The sequence below is a fragment of the Pyrus communis genome, chromosome 1 (assembly GCF_041283825.1).
Source record: "Pyrus communis isolate YQ-2024b chromosome 1, ASM4128382v1, whole genome shotgun sequence".
In the NCBI taxonomy this organism is placed as follows: Eukaryota; Viridiplantae; Streptophyta; class Magnoliopsida; order Rosales; family Rosaceae; genus Pyrus; species Pyrus communis.
This window is the reverse complement of record NC_142565.1, coordinates 21219619-21243261: the sequence shown is the minus strand read 5'-3', so window position 1 is coordinate 21243261 and position 23643 is coordinate 21219619. Positions and strand designations below refer to the sequence as shown.

The 23643-nt window shown below is 38.2% G+C and overlaps 1 non-coding gene across 1 annotated transcript; it reads left to right on the top strand.

Moving 5' to 3' along the window:
• Window positions 1-22824: 22824 nt before the first annotated feature.
• LOC148699342 (small nucleolar RNA R71) lies at window positions 22825-22935 on the top strand. The gene has a single exon (XR_015966727.1). It is a non-coding gene; the product is annotated as a small nucleolar RNA R71 (small nucleolar RNA).
• The last annotated feature ends 708 nt before the right edge of the window (window positions 22936-23643 follow it).

Here is a 23643-nt window from a genome sequence, read left to right as displayed (position 1 = left end):
ATGTGAGAAGATTGATGTAAACATGAAAACGACACTCACATATATGTATCACAAAGAACGCAATTTCTGGAGTTAATAATCAAGTTTAGATATGATCTCAAGAATGGAATGCTACTACTTAGACGCGAGAACCAGTGACACCATATGCTCATACCAAGTTCAAATTCCACAAATTGAAACACATAACACTCAAGATAAAAGTCAAGGGTTGTAACGGGGCTTGGGGTATGTGGATAACAAAGAAGGGATATGGAAAACAAAGGTTCTTAAAGAAATAGTGAGCAAAGCATTTGAATCAACTTAGAATTCACTTTTGAATGAAAACTCAACTTTTGAACAAAAAGGGAGAATTTAGACAATTTACGCCCAGAATTGGTGTTTTGGAACCTTTCTTCAATCACTTATTCTTTTCTCTTTTTTTTTTTTTTTTTTTTTTTTTTTTTTTTTTTTTTTTTCTTTTTCTTTTGAATCTCAAAACATAAACACTTAAACATTCTCTCTCCCACACTTATTTTCTTTCATAATGTAACTCAAAAGGAATTCAATTAAGTCATGCTCACTATCTTTTAAGAACAAGGGTGGGGATTGTCCTAAACTAGGCTAGGTGAGGAAAAAGTGGGTTAACAAAGAACATGGGCTAACACGGCTCAACGGGGGTACAACTTACAACATATACGAAATATGGGAAGTGAGGCTATTTGGCTATGGTGGCAACTACACAACTTCATCTTGAATATGTGTTATGCAAATCAATATGCTTTGAATGAAATGGGCATGAGTTCTAGCATTTGGAACTATATGATGAAACGCCTTCTAAGTAGTAACCAAGCAAAGAATAATGAGATCATGCAACGACTTTAGAAAACAAGAAATCACAGATTATACTCTCCAAAGAACGTTATAGGCTCAAGTCTCTCAGGGTTGTAGCGTTTGTTTGAGTTCCTTCCTTCAAGCATGTTACAAAAACGAATTTTTTTTCTTTTATGATTGCATATGAAGTCATACATTATAACCATAACCAAGCATATACCAAGAGTAAATCAAACTTTTCTCTATGTTTATAACTCTTTTTCTCTATGTTTATAACTCTTTTTAACAGTCATGCAATTACACACTCTTTTTAGGCTTTTCAAATCATTTTTTTTCAAATTTTTATGTGATTTTCAGATTTTTAAGTCAAAACACACTAAACACACTTAAAAACAGCAAGGAACAACATTTGAAGTTATGGTGGATAAAATCCCACGAATTTGCATTAAATATACTTAGTTACCCCCCCACACTTAAATCAAACATTGTCCTCAATGTTTCAAGCATAGATTCACACAAAACATATTTAAGCACACAAAAAGCACTTAAACATACTAAACATGGCAAAATGTAATTAACAAAGAGAAGAGTTTAGAGACGCAAATATGGTTATAGAGTGTAAATTCCATCTTCTCCTTGGTAATTGCATTGAGGCTTTGATCTTTGTGATTCCACAGGCTTACTCTTGAACTGCGCTGCTGCCCATCGTTGATTTTCCTTTGTGCTACTCTTGAACTGGGCAGCAGGCTTCTTTTGGTCTCCCCCGAAGGTCTGAGCTTACTCCTTTGGTCTGTTTCTTTGTTCAATCTTTCCAATTCGTATTGAAAAGGGTTGGAGGATAACTCAGCCTACGTTTGTCTCCACATGCTTCAATGTATCATTTTCACAAAGGTTGTTTACATGAAGCCCCACTACGAGGCGTCGGAGCGGAAGGCATAGGAGCGGAAAGCATAGAAGCGGGAGGCATAGAAGCGGGAGGCATCGGAGCGGAAGCCATCGGAGCGGAAGCCATCGGAGCGGAAGGCATCGGAGCTAGCATTCCAGGCCTCAATACTTGGCCAAGCGCTGGATGACCCAGGAAAAATATGCCTCTGGAAGTAAGCCGCAAGCCTTTGACGGTCACTTTGCATACGACCATTGGATTCTTGCAGCTCATCAAGCTTCCTCTTCATGCCCGTCGAATAGTTGTTTGCAAGCACATGCAAACTTCTATTCTCGTACTTAAGCAGTTTGATCTCTTGCTTAAGACTTTCCACCTCTGCCATCAATGATTCCACCTGACGGGAGCGGGCAAGCAGGCGTTGGCCCATGTTGGACACAGAACTCGCACACTGAACACTAAGTGCGAGGGACTCTTGAACGGCCAACTCATCGGACCGTCCTGACAGCAGCCTACTATCTTTTGGAGTAAAGAGGTTTCTAGCTACTATTGTAGCTGTTGTGGCGTCCTGCATCACGGAGTCTTCACCTGTAAGAAGACCGTTAGAAGATAAAAAAGAAGGACGCCATACATTACCTTGACGGGGCGCAACCGGATCCCTGCTGAGACTCAAATCTAAGCTAAGGTTCGATGGGTTTGCCATTTTTTTCAAAAGTGTTCAAAGAGATGGGGTGGATGGAGTTAATTCTCAAAGGGCCGGAGTCGATTTTCAAAGAATGGGAAATCTTCAGAGTGTGTTTGTTGTGGTGATCGATAGCTCTATAAGAAGCCAAGGCGACGCGTCCATCGAACTTTTCTCTATGTTTATAACTCTTTTTAACAGTCATGCAATTACACACTCTTTTTAGGCTTTTCAAATCATTTTTTTTCAAATTTTTATGTGATTTTCAGATTTTTAAGTCAAAACACACTAAACACACTTAAAAACAGCAAGGAACAACATTTGAAGTTATTGTTGATGTATATTTCCTTCCTAATGCAAGAATATATTTAGTATAATGGCATAAGCAAGGGTGTCGAATCCACAGGGACTAATTGGACCTATGTAACTACTTGTTTGCAAGAAATCTAAGAAATGAATCAAACTAGTCTAAATAGGCAGATTTGAATCAAACTAATCAAACTATGCAGATTTGTTGTTTTAACTTGAAAGCATAAGAGAATGAAGTAAACACAAATCAATGAATCAACAACCAATATAATGAGATAGTATCAATGGAAATGAAACTAGGGATTCGATTTCACCATTGCTCAATTAAATCCATGTTTGTTAAGTTGGTTTATACTCCTTCATCTACAAATTTCTTGGGTTTGTTTCACTTGGATATGATCAACCATATGATGTGTGGATTTGATCAAATGTCTATAATCTTGAACCTAATTGTGATGTGCAACTTTGGTTCATAATCTAGAGTATGTAATGCACAAGAAACATTCAATAAACCAAAGGGAGCACTTGGCAGGATGTTTGCCAAGCTTTCCCTTCATTCATTCACAAATCCACCAATATTAGACATGATGTATGTTTTAATCTTGGCTAAATAACTTGTGGTTAACTCAAATGGAGATCAAGCATACAAATCAACTCACAAATTCACAATTATAACAGAGAATGAAGCAAGAACTAGGTAGACAAACTGAGCATTCTAACTTAATTACATAGCAAACTTTGCAAGGTTACATCGAATCCCTAGAGGAAGCTTAGTTACAATTCATGTTTACAAAAGATTTGACATAAAAGTATAAAACATGAATGAACATAGAATTGATAAGAATGAACCCTTGAAGCAAAACTGATGTTGAAGTCCTTGAAGAGTTCCTTGGTGTTGCTTCTCCAAATGTGGTGCGGATGAAGTAGATTGGTTTTGTTTGGATGGTTTCTGCCCTTAGGACAGAAATGGACAGAGAATGGAGTGAAGTAGGGGGGTTTTAGAGTGTGTAATGGACTGAAAAATGAAGAGGGAACTTGCGGATGGGAAAGGGGGAGAATATGAGCAGTTTCTGTGAAAGGAAAAGAATGTAGAATGCAATGCAATGGAGAGGACGAATTAGAGTGAATGATGGACAGAAAATGGAGCCAAATAGAGTGTGTGTGATCCCCCAACATTCAGATTGGATCTAGGAGTTGTTTAATTCAGAGGGCAGAGCATCAATCAGATGGAATGATGGGTTTCTGAGTGTAGTGGACGCATGGCTTGGACAACCCTGCAAGAATGTGTTTTGTTTAATCAAAATGCATGTGTAAAGTCTGCCACAAGGGAGTGGAACCTGCAAAGGTGACTTGGACCACCAGAAAATGTTTATAAACATCTGAAAATGAGAAGAACACACGGCATGGACAAAGGGATGGGTTTGATTTCTGAAATGATGGCATGAAATGGAATTTCTGGAATAAAGGATGCAAGGAATGGACATAATCTGCAGGTATGTGGATATTTAATCCAAGAAACATGTGCAAAGTGTTTGAACATGCATGTGAATGCATGTTTTGGTGTTGAAACCACCTAATCTGACTTCAATGCTTGTTTTATTTAGAATCACTCAATTTGGCCGAATTTCACCACATTCCTTCATTTGCCTTCCAATTGATCTTATTACACACTTGGCTGCACACTAACACCAAACAAAGTAAAATGCAACTAGTTTAATCCAAAAACAATACAAAAACGCCAAATAAGAAAGCTATACATGCATGCAAAATGTGACTATCAAATACCCCCAAACCTGGTTTTTGCTAGTCCTCGAGCAAACTTAAAACTAAAACACACAAAACTCAAACATCTAACTAAACCACTTTCGCTGGCTAAACGATTGCACTGAGCATGTGCAACAAGCCTTTGAACCCCTAGGTGTCCCTAGTTGGAGGAGTTGTGTCTCCTGAGGGTTTACAGTGATGACACCCACAAACATTTACAAAATCTGCAAACAACTTGGTTAAAACATGCTTTAAACAAACTAATAAGAACCAATGAAGATTTTGTCATATATTCAAACTCAAAAGTTTGCCACTTCAAAGAATCGTATCAATTGTAACGTATAAAGATATTTCTCCATGTCTTACGACTTCAAAGTCACCATACCCAAATGCTTAAGACAGAATTCGCCTCAACTCTACTCCTCACAGCTTCCACTCAAGTTTTCACTCAGATCTTAAGGTTTAGTCTCTCAACAACATATATGAGTGAAATTATGTAAAGGAAATCAAAATTCTCACATATGAAATCTGAAATGGAAGCACAGTTTCTGAGTAGATCTCATGAAATGAATCAAATGCTAAGAATATAGATAACACACACACACTTACCATCACCCATGAATACATCCTCAATGATCAGCTAGGTCTTTCTCAAGGTTGTAATGCAAGGCTTAGGGTATAGGTTATGAAAGACTTGATATGAAATACTAGAGCTTGGGGCATACCAAAGTGTTCTTGAGGATCATGCTCTTCACTTGCATTTGTTTTCTTTCTTCTTTGTTTTTGGCATCCAGGCCCTATGTCTTATAATGAGGAGATTTGGAACTTGTATCCATTTTAATTCTCTTCTTTTCTCTTTTTTTTTTTATAACCCCATTTTTTTTTTTTTTTTTTTTAGAAACATCTTCAACTTAGGTGCCCTCGGTACATGCCACAATCTTGTTCTAAGCTCAATTTACTTTTAGTCTTCATCACCTTGGTATTCCCCAAACTATAAGGTATGGCTTGTAATGGGCTAGAATGGGTAGAGTATAGTGTGGGTGATGAAAGAATTAGGCTAAAGTGTTTGGCTGCAACAAGGGTGAATGGAGCACACAAATGGGTAGGATTTAAGCCTTTTAGTAGTTAAACATGCATAGCCTAACATCATCTCATTGAGTTCATTCACGAATGATACTAAACACATGGTATCTGCAAAGAGAGTAATTCTTAGTATCCAATCAAAATAGAAGTAATGAGATCATTTAAAGTGAAATTGAAAGAAAGAGATAGGAGTAGAAACACTTTAAACCCTCTCAAAGAAGCAAATAGGCTCAAAATAACTCACTAGGGTAGTCTCTACTATTCTTCTTCCAGAATTTGAGTATGGTACCTCTATCATCATAATTTCAAGAGTTATAGCTTTATAAATGACAACAAGATGCAACCCTTTTTCATAGCAACCCAATCGTTTGCTTTCAAACATAGCCCTCATATACATTCGTATTAGCATGCAAAAACACCCTTAACCAAAACTAACACTTAAAATAGGCACAAACACAAAACAACAAACACAAAACAAAACTTCCAAACCACCCCCAAACCTAATCTAAACATTGTCCTCGATGTTTAAACTTGTATGCAATGTAAGTAGGCAAAGAAAATAGAATGGTAACAAAATAAACACAACATAAAGAAAGAACACAAACCACACTAGGTTGCCTCCTAGCAAGCGCTTTATTTAATGTCTAGGCAAGACATGGTAGCTTGTTCATGGTGTTGAAAATTCAAGAACATCCACGACTTGATACACTTGCTCTTCATCCACTTTATCCAAGTATGGTTTCAATCGCTGCCCGTTGACTTTAAAAGAAGTGCCATTCTTCATGTTCTCTATCTCCACAGCTCCATGGGGAAATGTTTGCAAGACTTTGAATGGTCCCACCCACCTAGACTTCAATTTTCCTGGAAAAAGTCTCAAACGTGAGTCAAACAAAAGTACTTTCATACCTTGGTGAAACTCCTTCCTTAGGATGGCCTTGTCATGATAGAGCTTAGTCCGTTCCTTGTAGATTTTGGCATTCTCATATGCCTCATTTCTAAGCTCTTCCAACTCATTAAGTTGGAGCTTCCTTGCTACTCCAGCATCCTTGTAATCAAAGTTGAACTTCTTGATGGCCCAATATGCACGGTGTTCAAGCTCCATTGGCAAATGACAAGCTTTCCCAAACACAAGGCGATAAGGACTCATGCCAATGGGGGTCTTGTATGCTGTTCTATATGCCCATAGTGCATCATTTAACCTCAATGACCAATCCTTCCTTGTAGGGCTCACAGTCTTCATCAAAATGTTCTTGATCTCCCTATTGCTAATCTCCACTTGCCCTGAAGTTTGAGGATGGTACGGGGTTGCCACTTTGTGATTGATGTTGTACTTCTTCATCAAGGATTCAAAAGGTTTGTTGCAGAAATGGCTGCCACCATCACTAATAATAGCTCTTGGGGTTCCAAACCTACAAAAAATCACATCTTTAAGAAAATTCAACACAACCTTATGATCATTAGTTCTTGTAGCAATGGCTTCAACCCATTTGGATACGTAATCCACTGCCACCAATATGTATAAGTAGCCAAAAGAGGATGGAAATGGTCCCATGAAATCGATTCCCCAAACATCAAAGAGTTCCACCACCAAAATGTTGTTCAATGGCATTTCATTCCTTCGACTAATGTTCCCCATTTTCTGGCACCTATCACATTTAGAGCAAAAATCAAAAGCATCTTTGAATAAAGTAGGCCAAAAGAAACCAGATTGTAAAACCTTTAGAGATGTCTTTTTGGCACCAAAATGGCCTCCACATGCCAATGTGTGGCTAAACGTTAGAATGCTTTGTTGCTCACTCTCTGGGACACATCTCCTAATGATTTGATCAGGGCAATATTTAAACAAATATGGTTCGTCCCAAACGTAGTGCTTTACCATGGCAAGGAACTTCTTTCTTTCCTGAAAAGAAAGGTCATCTCTCATTATACCACAAGCAAGATAATTAACAAAATCTGCATACCATGGTTCTTTTTCTTGAACAACAAGGAGTTGTTCATCTGGAAATGATTCATTTAGGGGCAAAGGTTTTCCAACTCCCTGGTTTTCATTAAGCCTGGACAAATGGTCAGCCACAACATTATCACTGCCCTTCTTATCTCGAATTTCCAAGTCAAACTCTTGTAGTAAGAGTATCCATCTAATCAAGCGTGGTTTAGCATCTTTCTTTGTCATCAAATACCTAATGGCTGCATGATCAGAAAACACAATAACTTTAGATCCCACAAGATATGACCTAAACTTTTCTAAGGCAAAAACAACAGCAAGCAACTCCTTTTCAGTTGTGGAATAGTTAAGTTGAGCATCATGCAGAGTCCGGCTTGCATAGTAGATCACATGTGGAAGCTTGTTCACCCTTTGCCCTAAAACTGCACCAATAGCATAGTCAGAGGCATCACACATCAATTCAAAAGGTAAAGACCAATCTGGTGCCATAATAATAGGAGCCGAGGTTAGTTCATTTTTCAAAGTATTCAATGCATCCATACAAGCCTTATCAAAATGAAATGCAACATCTTTAGCTAACAGATTGCATAATGGACGAGTGATCATTGAAAAGTTCTTAATGAAACGACGATAAAAACCCGCATGGCCCAAAAAACTTCTTACTCCCTTCACAGTGGTGGGTGATGCGAGAATTATACGCGCATAAATTAAACCCTCTTTTCGTCAAATTGTAGTATATATGTAAGTAGGGATCGTTCTGGACCGGGGATTAGGAGGGATTGTTAATCACTTGGATTTGACTCAAAAACGTAAAAACAAAGTTAAAAACGTTCACAAAGACTCAAAGGACTCAAAACAAGTTCAAAAGACTCAAAACTGGCTAAAAACACTAACTAGGCAGTTTCTGACCTTAAATCCAATGTTGGACGAATTTAAGATTATGCCTTGGTTCAAATGTAAAAACACAATATAAAACACTAAACTAAACTCAAAGAATGCAAAACTAAACACTTAAAACACTAAAACAAACCAAAAGACTCAAACATCACCCAAAACACTCAAAACTGCCTTAAAATCACTTTCTGGGCAGTTTTGAGCACTATGGTGAATTTGGACGAAATTGGGAAATAAAATGAATCAAAACACTTAAAAGCACAAACTAAAATGATTTCTAACTAAATTGGACATTAAAGTAAAGGGGGATTTATGTTTTGATTAAACTAAATGACAGATTGTAAATTAAAGCATAAGGAAAAGAAGTAAACACAAAATGAATGAATCAACAACTAATGAAATGAGAAAGCACAAATAGAGATGTAGCTAGAGATTCGATTTCACCATTGCTAAGCCAAGTCCATGCTTGTTAAGTCAGATTATACTCATCCCTCTACTTATTTCTTGAGTTTGTTTCACTTAGATATGATCAGCCATATGATGTGTGGATTTGATCAAATGTCCCTAATCATGAACCTAATTGTGATGTGCAATTTTGGTTCCTAATCAAGAATACGTAAAGCATAAGAAACTTTCACAAAACCAAAGGGAACACTCGACAGGATGTTTGCAAAACATTCCCTTCATTCATTCACATATCCACCAAGATTATGCATGATGTGTGCTTTAATCTTGGCTAAACAACCTGTGGTTAATTCAAATGATGATCAAGCACTAAAATCAACACACTAAGTCACAATTAAATTGGAGAATGAAACAAGAAATAGATAGATTAAATGAGAATTCTGAATTAACTACATTGCACTCTTGCAAGGTTACATCGAAAGAGAAAGTTCCTCATGGTACAAAACAAAGAGAATCAAAGAAACACCTAAACATTCCAACAACTCAAACTTGAATTGTATGAACGTTTAGGCCCTCTTATCTTCCATTCCTCATTCGTACAAAACAAAGAGTATTGAAATTAAACCTTGAAATCAAAGAAACACCTAAACATTCCAACAACTCAAAATTGAATTGTATGAACGTTTAGGCACTCTTCTCTTCCTCTTCGTTGTAGCACAAGGTCTAGGGATAGTTTGATGGTGTGAATGGTTTGGGAAGTGGTGGAGGAAGGATGGTGTTTGGATTGTAAGGGAGGGCACGGCACAAAGATGTTTGATGGTCTACATTTCTGCAATGGATGAGTTTATGAATGGAATGGATGGACTTTGTGAAGGGCACGGCCCCAAGGGACCAATTTCTGTTGTGAATGAATTGTGTATGAAATGAGATGAATGAATGAGTATTTATAGGTGAAATGGGGGGGAACATGACAGCTAGGTTGCATGTGCTAATGCTGGAATGGTATGGTGAGTGAATGTGCACGGCAATGAGTGTTGTTGGTGCTGAAAATGCATGTGTGTGCATGTGAAATCTGCCAAGATGCATGTGATTAAAGGGTGGAATGAATGGAATGAAATCTGAAATGCATGTGAATTAAAACTAAAGTGAATGATTAGGGTGAGTGTGCATGTGCTTTGACAGCTAGGATGAATTAATTAAAGGAAGTGCATGTGATTGCAAAATGTGAATGATTATGAGTGTATGTGAGTGAATTAAAGGATGGAATGCATGTGAAATGAATGAAATGCAATCTGAAATGGGATAGGAGTGCACGGCATGGTTATGATGAATGCATGTGACTAATGATGAAGGAAATGCATGTGAGTGACAACTAGATATGTTGATGAATGCATGTGAATGCATGTGTAGATTTATGAAGATGCATGTGCAATGAAGTGGAATGATAGCTAGGTTGAATATGCATGTGAAATGGCTTCATTTCTGAAATGTTGAATGATTATTTGGTGAGGGGATGCACGGCATGGGTAGGAGAGATGATTATGGATGCATGTGTTGAAGTGGTGATGAATGTGGATTATGTGCAATGGATATAGGAAAGGTTTAAATGTCCTAGAACTAAAGAGAACAAGGTTTCAACACTTTGGTCTTCAATTAAATCTTCAATTTCGTCCAACACTTTGGCGCCAAGCATAAGCTATCCATCCTTAGCCCAAAAGTGCTCCAAAAGTCTCCAAAATGCATCTTTTTGCTCCTTTAGCCCTTTGGACCTACAAACACACGAAAATAGCTTAAAGTACTAAAATAACTAAAGAAACATAACGTAAATGCACGAGAACAAGCCATTTAAGTCGCATGAATATGCTCCTATCAAATACCCCCACACTTATCTTTTGCTAGTCCTCGAGCAAAACAAAACAACAAAAGAACACGAAACTAGACAAAACGAACAAAACACAACCTACACCTTCCAACAATCGTCTCACGGATTTCCAATGCACATGACAAGTTAAAAATCATTATTCCCACAGATTTTAGCCATCTTTACACTTAAGTACATTCTGAATCACAGTCACCACATACTAGTTCACAATTAAGCATTTAAAACCATGATTTGAATGTAGTAACATGCCTTAGAGAATTTGCTCAAATCCTTACAAGAATGCACTCTATTTTCACACAGATTTTCTGACTACACACCCTACACTAGTTATATGTGAGAATATTGATGTAAATATGAATTCTAACACTCACATATGTTATATCAAAGAAAGCATTTTCTGGAATGTATATGAATATGATCTCATGAAAGGAATGCTACTAATTAGATGCGAGAACCAGGGACACCATAAGCTTACATCAAATCCAAACTCCACATTATTGAAAACATAATGATCAAGATAGAAGCATAAGGGTTGTAACGGGTTAAGGGTGATTGGCTAACAATGAAAGGTAAGGATAACAAACGTTCTTTAGGCAATAACAAGCAAAGTAATGAAATTTGACACTTAGAATCACTCGTGATTGCAAAAACTCACTTAGACACACAAGGGGAATATTCACACAACTCTTAGGGCCATATTCAACGTTTTGGACCCTTTCTTCAACTACCACAAACATGTGAGCTTATTTTCACTTATTTCATACTCTTTTTCTTTCTTTTCACAACTTTTTCTTTTCTTTTTCTTTTTCCACGAATTTTTTTTTCTTTTTATTCTCACTCATGCCTTATTTCTTTTTTTTTTTTTTTATGGCATATCAACACACACACACAAATTCCCCCACACTTGTTGTTTTGCATAATCGAAAGGATTCCCTCTAAATCATGCTTACTACGCTTCAAGAACAAGGGTATGGGTGTTCCTAATCTAGGCTAGGTAGGGATGATATGGATAAACGAATAACAAAGGCTAACAATGGCTCAATGGGGATTATGACCTACAATATATAGTGCATGGGTTGGCTGTTTGGTTGATGGCTTCACTACACACTACATCTTGATATATATTATGCAATCATGCTTTGAATGGAATGGATGCAAGTTCTAGCATTTGGAACTAAGTGATGAAACGCCTTCTAATTAGCAACCAAGCAAGAATAATGAGATCATGCAACGACTTTAGAAAACAAGAAATCACAGAAAATAACTCTCCAAAGAAGGTAATGGCTCGAGTCTCACAGGGTTGTAGCGTTTGTTTGAGTTCCTTCCTTCAAGCATGTTACAAAAACGAATTTTTCTTTTATGATTGCATGTGAAGTCATATATTATAACCATAACCAAGCATATACCAAGAGTAAATCAAACTTTTCTCTATGTTTATAACTCTTTTTAACAGTCATGCAATTACAAACCAAATCCTTATCATTGTGTTGGAAGGTACCCTAAGACACAAACACACAAAAACGACTCAAAACACTCTTTTTAGGCTTTTCAAAACATAATTTTCAAATTTTTATGTGTTTTTCGGAGTTATAAAAAACAAAACATAATAAAACACTCTAAAACATCTTAAAAACACCTTAAAACAGCAAGGAACAACATTTAAAGTTATGGGTGATAAAATCCCACGAATTTGCATTAACAACATTAGTTACCCCCCCACACTTAAATCAAACATTGTCCTCAATGTTTTAAGCATAGATTCACACAAAGCATAAGTAAACACACAAAAAGCATTTAAACATACTAAACATGGCAGAATGTAATTAAACAAAGAGAAGAGTTTAGAGACGCAAATCTGGTTATAGAGTGTAAATTCCATCTTCTCCTTGGTAATTGCATTGAGGCTTTGATCTTTGTGATTCCACAGGCTTACTCTTGAACTGCGCTGCTCCCATCGTTGATTTTCCTTTGTGCTACTCTTGAACTGGGCAGCAGGCTTCTTTTGGTCTCCCCCGAAGGTCTGAGCTTACTCCTTTGGTCTGTTTCTTTGTTCAATCTTTCCAATTCGTATTGAAAAGGGTTGGAGGATAACTCAGCCTATGTTTGTCTCCACATGCTTCAATGTATCATTTTCACTTGCCTTGCTTGCTCCCCTTGCAGAAGTGGTCCCTTCTCCGGAAGTGTGTCAACCGTTGAAGATGACTACTCGAGAGCAACTCTAGGTAAGCAATCAGGAATGGATTCCAGGCAGTCGGTTCCAGAACAGAAGACTGGCTCCAAGTGCCTCTGATTGCTTTTGTTTACTTTGCCATGCGAGTAATAACAAGGACAAAGAAAAGGACAGGGAAAGAGCATGATATGAGATACTTTTGCTTTAGACCTTGATGATATGAGATACCTTTGCTTTTGAAGAAACGGCGAATGAAGCAGCACATGTATTTGTTGTGGTTGTCTCCACATGCTTCGATCGACCGTTTCCTTCTGCCTCATTTGTACTCCAGGTTTCTGGTATCTTCTTTGGGGGAGAAAAAATTGAGTATTTCAAGAGGCTTCGCTGGGAGTGCGCCCTCAGAGGTGAGGAAGAGTTGGGCATTTTCTTCAGGTTTGCCTTGCCATAAAAGATGAAGGTCGACATATATAGAGATAATATCAAGTGGTGGTATTGTTCTTTTACCCGTGTCGACAAACGTCTCTTCGATTTCTGAACGGACGCCTCTTCGATTTCTGCACGACGCCCCTTCGATTTCTGCACGACACGTAGTAGTGCGTATGCGGCTCTGTCAGAGCTCTTTTGACAAAGTCGCACGCGTTTTCTGAAAAGCAGAGAAAGCGTCGCCGAAATTTACGCTTGTCGGCAAAAGTGTAGCTGCGATGATGACCTCCACGTGAACTTTTGACAAAGTTGAACACGTTTCTGAAAAGCCGAGAACGCGTCGCCTAACTTACGCCGGAAATTCCGGCTTTTTGAATTGATGGACGCGTCGCCTTGGCTTCTTATAGATGCATTGATCACCGCAACAAACATACTCTGAAGATTTCCCATTCTTTGAAAATCGACTCCGGCCCTTTGAGAATTAACTCCATCCACCCCATCTCTTTGAACACCTTTGAAAAAAATGGCAAACCCATCGAACCTTAGCTTAGATTTGAGTCTCAGCAGCGATCCGGTTGCGCCCCGTCAAGGTAATGTATGGCGTCCTTCTTTTTTATCTTCTAACGGTCTTCTTACAGGTGAAGACTCCGTGATGCAGGACGCCACAACAGCTACAATAGTAGCTAGAAACCTCCTTACTCCAAAAGATAGTAGGCTGCTGTCAGGACGGTCCGATGAGTTGGCCGTTCAAGAGTCCCTCGCACTTAGTGTTCAGTGTGCGAGTTCTGTGTCCAACATGGGCCAACGCCTGCTTGCCCGCTCCCGTCAGGTGGAATCATTGATGGCGGAGGTGGAAAGTCTTAAGCAAGAGGTCAAACTGCTTAAGTACGAGAATAGAAGTTTGCATGTGCTTGCAAACAACTATTCGACGGGCATGAAGAGGAAGCTTGATGAGCTGCAAGAATCCAATGGTCGTATGCAAAGTGACCGTCAAAGTGACCGTCAAAGGTTTGCGGCTTACTTCCAGAGGCATATTTTTCCTGGGTCATCCAGCGCTTGGCCAAGTATTGAGGCCTGGAATGCTCTAGCTCCGATGGCTTCCGCTCCGATGCCTCCCGCTTCTATGCCTCCCGCTTCTATGCCTTCCGTTCCGACGCCTCGTAGTGGGGCTTCACGTAAACAACCTTTGTGAAGCTCCATCTTTCTCCATGTTTAGTATCTTATTTTTTTTTTTTTTTTTTTTTTTGAACATGCTTTGTTTTATTTAGTGCATTGGGTTGCCTCCCAAGTAGCGCTTTCTTTTATGTCTTGCAGCCGGACGAAGAACCCAATCACTCCAGGATATGTTCACGAATCGGATGAGAACTCCGAGTCATAAACTAGTACCTAGAACAAGAAACAAAACACAAATCAGAAACTAAAACTAAAATACATAATAAAAACGAACAATCCAAGGAATTAGCAACTTTACTAATCCCCGGCAACGGCGCCAAAATTTGATGCGAGAATTATACGCGCATAAATTAAACCCTCTTTTCGTCAAATTGTAGTATATATGTAAGTAGGGATCGTTCTGGACCGGGGATTAGGAGGGATTGTTAATCACTTGGATTTGACTCAAAAACGTAAAAACAAAGTTAAAAACGTTCGCAAAGACTCAAAGGACTCAAAACAAGTTCAAAAGACTCAAAACTGGCTAAAAACACTAACTAGGCAGTTTCTGACCTTAAATCCAATGTTGGACGAATTTAAGATTATGCCTTGGTTCAAATGTAAAAACACAATATAAAACACTAAACTAAACTCAAAGAATGCAAAACTAAACACTTAAAACACTAAAACAAACCAAAAGACTCAAACATCACCCAAAACACTCAAAACTGCCTTAAAATCACTTTCTGGGCAGTTTTGAGCACTATGGTGAATTTGGACGAAATTGGGAAATAAAATGAATCAAAACACTTAAAAGCACAAACTAAAATGATTTCTAACTAAATTGGACATTAAAGTAAAGGGGGATTTATGTTTTGATTAAACTAAATGACAGATTGTAAATTAAAGCATAAGGAAAAGAAGTAAACACAAAATGAATGAATCAACAACTAATGAAATGAGAAAGCACAAATAGAGATGTAGCTAGAGATTCGATTTCACCATTGCTAAGCCAAGTCCATGCTTGTTAAGTCAGATTATACTCATCCCTCTACTTATTTCTTGAGTTTGTTTCACTTAGATATGATCAGCCATATGATGTGTGGATTTGATCAAATGTCCCTAATCATGAACCTAATTGTGATGTGCAATTTTGGTTCCTAATCAAGAATACGTAAAGCATAAGAAACTTTCACAAAACCAAAGGGAACACTCGACAGGATGTTTGCAAAACATTCCCTTCATTCATTCACATATCCACCAAGATTATGCATGATGTGTGCTTTAATCTTGGCTAAACAACCTGTGGTTAATTCAAATGATGATCAAGCACTAAAATCAACACACTAAGTCACAATTAAATTGGAGAATGAAACAAGAAATAGATAGATTAAATGAGAATTCTGAATTAACTACATTGCACTCTTGCAAGGTTACATCGAAAGAGAAAGTTCCTCATGGTACAAAACAAAGAGAATCAAAGAAACACCTAAACATTCCAACAACTCAAACTTGAATTGTATGAACGTTTAGGCCCTCTTATCTTCCATTCCTCATTCGTACAAAACAAAGAGTATTGAAATTAAACCTTGAAATCAAAGAAACACCTAAACATTCCAACAACTCAAAATTGAATTGTATGAACGTTTAGGCACTCTTCTCTTCCTCTTCGTTGTAGCACAAGGTCTAGGGATAGTTTGATGGTGTGAATGGTTTGGGAAGTGGTGGAGGAAGGATGGTGTTTGGATTGTAAGGGAGGGCACGGCACAAAGATGTTTGATGGTCTACATTTCTGCAATGGATGAGTTTATGAATGGAATGGATGGACTTTGTGAAGGGCACGGCCCCAAGGGACCAATTTCTGTTGTGAATGAATTGTGTATGAAATGAGATGAATGAATGAGTATTTATAGGTGAAATGGGGGGGAACATGACAGCTAGGTTGCATGTGCTAATGCTGGAATGGTATGGTGAGTGAATGTGCACGGCAATGAGTGTTGTTGGTGCTGAAAATGCATGTGTGTGCATGTGAAATCTGCCAAGATGCATGTGATTAAAGGGTGGAATGAATGGAATGAAATCTGAAATGCATGTGAATTAAAACTAAAGTGAATGATTAGGGTGAGTGTGCATGTGCTTTGACAGCTAGGATGAATTAATTAAAGGAAGTGCATGTGATTGCAAAATGTGAATGATTATGAGTGTATGTGAGTGAATTAAAGGATGGAATGCATGTGAAATGAATGAAATGCAATCTGAAATGGGATAGGAGTGCACGGCATGGTTATGATGAATGCATGTGACTAATGATGAAGGAAATGCATGTGAGTGACAACTAGATATGTTGATGAATGCATGTGAATGCATGTGTAGATTTATGAAGATGCATGTGCAATGAAGTGGAATGATAGCTAGGTTGAATATGCATGTGAAATGGCTTCATTTCTGAAATGTTGAATGATTATTTGGTGAGGGGATGCACGGCATGGGTAGGAGAGATGATTATGGATGCATGTGTTGAAGTGGTGATGAATGTGGATTATGTGCAATGGATATAGGAAAGGTTTAAATGTCCTAGAACTAAAGAGAACAAGGTTTCAACACTTTGGTCTTCAATTAAATCTTCAATTTCGTCCAACACTTTGGCGCCAAGCATAAGCTATCCATCCTTAGCCCAAAAGTGCTCCAAAAGTCTCCAAAATGCATCTTTTTGCTCCTTTAGCCCTTTGGACCTACAAACACACGAAAATAGCTTAAAGTACTAAAATAACTAAAGAAACATAACGTAAATGCACGAGAACAAGCCATTTAAGTCGCATGAATATGCTCCTATCAAATACCCCCACACTTATCTTTTGCTAGTCCTCGAGCAAAACAAAACAACAAAAGAACACGAAACTAGACAAAACGAACAAAACACAACCTACACCTTCCAACAATCGTCTCACGGATTTCCAATGCACATGACAAGTTAAAAATCATTATTCCCACAGATTTTAGCCATCTTTACACTTAAGTACATTCTGAATCACAGTCACCACATACTAGTTCACAATTAAGCATTTAAAACCATGATTTGAATGTAGTAACATGCCTTAGAGAATTTGCTCAAATCCTTACAAGAATGCACTCTATTTTCACACAGATTTTCTGACTACACACCCTACACTAGTTATATGTGAGAAGATTGATGTAAATATGAGTTCTAACACTCACATATGTTATATCAAAGAAAGCATTTTCTGGAATGTATATGAATATGATCTCATGAAAGGAATGCTACTAATTAGATGCGAGAACCAGGGACACCATAAGCTTACATCAAATCCAAACTCCACATTATTGAAAACATAATGATCAAGATAGAAGCATAAGGGTTGTAACGGGTTAAGGGTGATTGGCTAACAATGAAAGGTAAGGATAACAAACGTTCTTTAGGCAATAACAAGCAAAGTAATGAAATTTGACACTTAGAATCACTCGTGATTGCAAAAACTCACTTAGACACACAAGGGGAATATTCACACAACTCTTAGGGCCATATTCAACGTTTTGGACCCTTTCTTCAACTACCACAAACATGTGAGCTTATTTTCACTTATTTCATACTCTTTTTCTTTCTTTTCACAACTTTTTCTTTTCTTTTTCTTTTTCCACGAATTTTTTTTTCTTTTTATTCTCACTCATGCCTTATTTCTTTTTTTTTATTTTTATGGCATATCAACACACACACACAAATTCCCCCACACTTGTTGTTTTGCATAATCGAAAGGATTCCCTCTAAATCATGCTTACTACGCTTCAAGAACAAGGGTATGGGTGTTCCTAATCTAGGCTAGGTAGGGATGATATGGATAAACGAATAACAAAGGCTAACAATGGCTCAATGGGGATTATGACCTACAATATATAGTGCATGGGTTGGCTGTTTGGTTGATGGCTTCACTACACACTACATCTTGATATATATTATGCAATCATGCTTTGAATGGAATGGATGCAAGTTCTAGCATTTGGAACTAAGTGATGAAACGCCTTCTAATTAGCAACCAAGCAAGAATAATGAGATCATGCAACGACTTTAGAAAACAAGAAATCACAGAAAATAACTCTCCAAAGAAGGTAATGGCTCGAGTCTCACAGGGTTGTAGCGTTTGTTTGAGTTCCTTCCTTCAAGCATGTTACAAAAACGAATTTTTCTTTTATGATTGCATGTGAAGTCATATATTATAACCATAACCAAGCATATACCAAGAGTAAATCAAACTTTTCTCTATGTTTATAACTCTTTTTAACAGTCATGCAATTACAAACCAAATCCTTATCATTGTGTTGGAAGGTACCCTAAGACACAAACACACAAAAACGACTCAAAACACTCTTTTTAGGCTTTTCAAAACATAATTTTCAAATTTTTATGTGTTTTTCGGAGTTATAAAAAACAAAACATAATAAAACACTCTAAAACATCTTAAAAACACCTTAAAACAGCAAGGAACAACATTTAAAGTTATGGGTGATAAAATCCCACGAATTTGCATTAACAACATTAGTTACCCCCCCACACTTAAATCAAACATTGTCCTCAATGTTTTAAGCATAGATTCACACAAAGCATAAGTAAACACACAAAAAGCATTTAAACATACTAAACATGGCAGAATGTAATTAAACAAAGAGAAGAGTTTAGAGACGCAAATCTGGTTATAGAGTGTAAATTCCATCTTCTCCTTGGTAATTGCATTGAGGCTTTGATCTTTGTGATTCCACAGGCTTACTCTTGAACTGCGCTGCTCCCATCGTTGATTTTCCTTTGTGCTACTCTTGAACTGGGCAGCAGGCTTCTTTTGGTCTCCCCCGAAGGTCTGAGCTTACTCCTTTGGTCTGTTTCTTTGTTCAATCTTTCCAATTCGTATTGAAAAGGGTTGGAGGATAACTCAGCCTATGTTTGTCTCCACATGCTTCAATGTATCATTTTCACTTGCCTTGCTTGCTCCCCTTGCAGAAGTGGTCCCTTCTCCGGAAGTGTGTCAACCGTTGAAGGATGGAATGCATGTGAAATGAATGAAATGCAATCTGAAATGGGATAGGAGTGCACGGCATGGTTATGATGAATGCATGTGACTAATGATGAAGGAAATGCATGTGAGTGACAACTAGATATGTTGATGAATGCATGTGAATGCATGTGTAGATTTATGAAGATGCATGTGCAATGAAGTGGAATGATAGCTAGGTTGAATATGCATGTGAAATGGCTTCATTTCTGAAATGTTGAATGATTATTTGGTGAGGGGATGCACGGCATGGGTAGGAGAGATGATTATGGATGCATGTGTTGAAGTGGTGATGAATGTGGATTATGTGCAATGGATATAGGAAAGGTTTAAATGTCCTAGAACTAAAGAGAACAAGGTTTCAACACTTTGGTCTTCAATTAAATCTTCAATTTCGTCCAACACTTTGGCGCCAAGCATAAGCTATCCATCCTTAGCCCAAAAGTGCTCCAAAAGTCTCCAAAATGCATCTTTTTGCTCCTTTAGCCCTTTGGACCTACAAACACACGAAAATAGCTTAAAGTACTAAAATAACTAAAGAAACATAACGTAAATGCACGAGAACAAGCCATTTAAGTCGCATGAATATGCTCCTATCAGTGGGGGCTACCATATTGGTGATGACGTCAATTTTAGCTTTGTCCACCTCCATTCCTTTGCTAGAGATTACATGCCCCAACACAATTCCTTGTTTCACCATAAATTGGCACTTCTCCCAATTGAGGACCAAATTTGTTTCCTGACATCTTTGAAGTACTAACGATAGATGGTTAAGACATTCATCAAAAGAGGAACCAAACACTGAGAAGTCATCCATAAATACCTCAATGAACCTTTCTACCATGTCAGAGAAGATGGCCAACATGCATCTTTGGAATGTTGCTGGAGCATTGCAAAGTCCAAAAGGCATTCTCCGGTATGCAAATGTGCCAAAGGGGCAAGTAAAGGTTGTTTTCTCTTGATCCTCCGGAGCGATTGCAATTTGATTGTAACCTGAGTAACCATCCAGAAAACAATAATGTGAGTAACCTGCCAATCTCTCAAGCATTTGATCTATGAAAGGCATAGGAAAGTAATCTTTTCTAGTGCTAGAATTCAACTTCCTGTAATCGGTGCAAACACGCCAACTGGCCGTGGGCTTGGTGGTCACAAGCTCATTGTTTTCATTCCTCATCACAGTGATTCCCACCTTCTTAGGCACCACCTGAATAGCACTCACCCATTTGCTATCAGAAATGGGATATATGATCCCCACATCTAACAATTTTAACACCTCATTCCTAACAACTTCCTTCATGTGTGGATTGAGCCTTCTTTGTGGCTCACGGCTTGTTTTTGCTCCTTCCTCCAAAAGGATCCTATGCATGCACATGGTAGGGCTTATTCCCTTGATATCTGCAATAGACCAACCAAAAGCTGATTTAAACTCTTTTAACACCCTAATTAGTTTATCTTCTTCAATTGGGGTGAGGTCAGAAGCTATGATAACTGGAAGAGTTTCACATTCAGCTAGATATGCATATTTTAGATGTGGTGGGAGTGGTTTAAGTTCAAGTTTTGGTGCCTTAACAGTGGAAGGAGTTAGATGTGATATTGATGATTCTAAAGGCTCAAAAAGAGGTGAAACATGCAAAGGATACAATGCTAATGCTTCCAAGGCAGCCACTTCTTCCATGAGTGCATCCTCTTCATCAAACTCCTCTTGAGATTGACTCAAAACAGTTTGTAATGGATCATTAGATTGTGCCTGCAAGAACTTAGAGAAAACAAGTGAATCAAGCACATCAATGGCATAACAATCAAGAGAGGAAGAAGGATGAGCAAGAGATTCAAACACTTTGAATTGAACTGTCTCTCCTAACACTGTCATAGTGAGGAGTCCATTTTGCACATCGATGATGGTCTTGGCTGTGGCCATGAAGGGTCTTCCAAGCAATATTGGCAACTCTCAATCATGTATAGGAGCTTCTTCCATGTCCAACACTACAAAATCTGCAGGCAAGATTAGTTTATCAACTTGAACTAGAATATCTTCTACTATACCTCTTGGATATTTAACTGATCTGTCTGCAAGTTGTAATGAAATGGTGGTGGCTTTCAAATCTCCCAAACCTAGTTGAAGGTACACTGAATAAGGCATTAAGTTGATGCTAGCACCCAAATCAAGCATCGCCTTCTCTACTTTCTTGTCCCCTATGGTGATGTTGATAGAGAAACTGCCTGGATCCTTGAGCTTTGGTGGAAGTTTTCTTTGCAAAACTGCACTCACATTCTCAGACACCACTACCTTCTCATGTGGTCCATACTTCCTTTTGTAGCTGTTTAACTCCTTGAAGAACTTCCCATATGCCGGCATGTTCCTAATGACATCAAGCAAAGGTAAGTTAACATTCACTTTGCTTAGTATATCAAAAATTTCTTTGAATGACTTATCCTGCTTGCTCTTGGCAAGTCTTCCAGGGAATGGTATTGGTGGAGTGTATGGTTTCTCGGCCTTGTGAAGATTTGGTGCTTCCAATGAGGAAGTGGCATGGCTTGGTTCCTCAATTGATTTCTCATTGTCTCCTTGAGTGACACCTGCATTCACATGATCATATTCATTAGTAACTTCATTGCCAACTCTATTATCAATAACCTTACCACTTCTAAGTGTAGTGATTGCTTTGGCTTGCTCTTGGTTCCTTTGGAGTATCACAGGTTGGCTTGGAAACTTCCCAACCTCTCTTTGGTTCAAGGCATCTGCAATCTGCCCCAATTGTGTCTCCATTTTGGTTAGGGCGGCTGAATGTTGTTGGAGTGTGCTATGGGTGGACTGTTGGAATTGCAAGGTGTTTTGGGCTAACAATTTAACTGTGTCCTCAAGGGTAGTGGCAGGTTTTGGTTGGAATTTTTGGGTTGGATTGTTGTTTTTCCATGAAAAATTGGGATGATCTCTCCAACTCGGGTTATATGTATTGGAATACATATCATTCCTTGGTCTTTGGTTGTAAGAATTCATGAGGTTCACTTGTTCTTGAACATACTCGGGGTAAGCTTCCCTAGATGGGCATTGGTGAGTAGGATGGTTTGGTATGTTGCAAATGGCACACACTTCATTAGCTTTTGGCACCATGTTGAGCACGGATTCAAGCTTCCTTTCTAGGTTAGCTACCTGCAACAAAAGCTCATGATTAGAACTTGTTTCATAGACTCCAACTTTCTTACCCCTTAAATCTTTATGTTGAGCATTAGATCCCAACATCTCATATATGTTATATGACTCTTGAGCATTCTTTTTCTTCAATGCTCCACCTGCTGCATTATCAACAGTTGATTGACAATTTTGGGTTAGTCCATCATAGAAAATTTGCATTTGTAAATGAAAAGGTAACCCATGGTGTGGACATTGTATTAAGAGGCCTTTAAAACGCTCCCAACACTCATTGAAAGGTTCACCATCATCTTGTTTGAAGTTGAAGATTTGTCCCCTTAATGTGGCTGTCTTTTGAGTGGAAAAAAACTTCTCCAAGAACTTCTTAGCCACGGCATCCCATGTAGTGAGGGAACCTGGTGTTAGAGTCATCAACCAACTCTTGGCCCTATCTTTCAAGGTGTAAGGAAACACTCTCATCCTCAAATTTGCTTCACTTACTCCCTGCAAAGGTAAACCACTCACAACATTGTAAAACTCTTTAATATGAGCTAAAGGGTCTTCATTAGGTAAGCCATAAAATGAGGGAAACATATGAAAATGTGAAGATTTGAGATCATAGTTTCTAGCTTCTGTGGGCAGCAAGATGCATGAAGGTGAATTTGGTATGATTGGTTGAGCAAAGTCCTCCAAAGCTCGAAGTTCATCTTCGTTGCCCGCCATCTCTTCTTCTCTTTCCCAATTAAATTGCTCAGATTCTTTACTTGTTGAACTAGGTGAATTCCCTTCCTCTTCCTCACGGATTAGGGATGAACTTGATGGCACAAAGTTGTCTAAAGTGTGGCCCTTCAACCGTTCAATTCTTTGGCCTAACTCAACAAGTCTATTTGACATATACTACCTGAAACAAAGTAACACAAATTTGAATGAAAATCAAGAATCTGCTTATAATGAAAAGAACAAAGTTTAACTAGCAAACAACAATGAAATGAACAAAAATAAACTTAAAAACGTTTGAAAATACTCAAGGGATGTGGAACTAAACGCTTAGAGCACT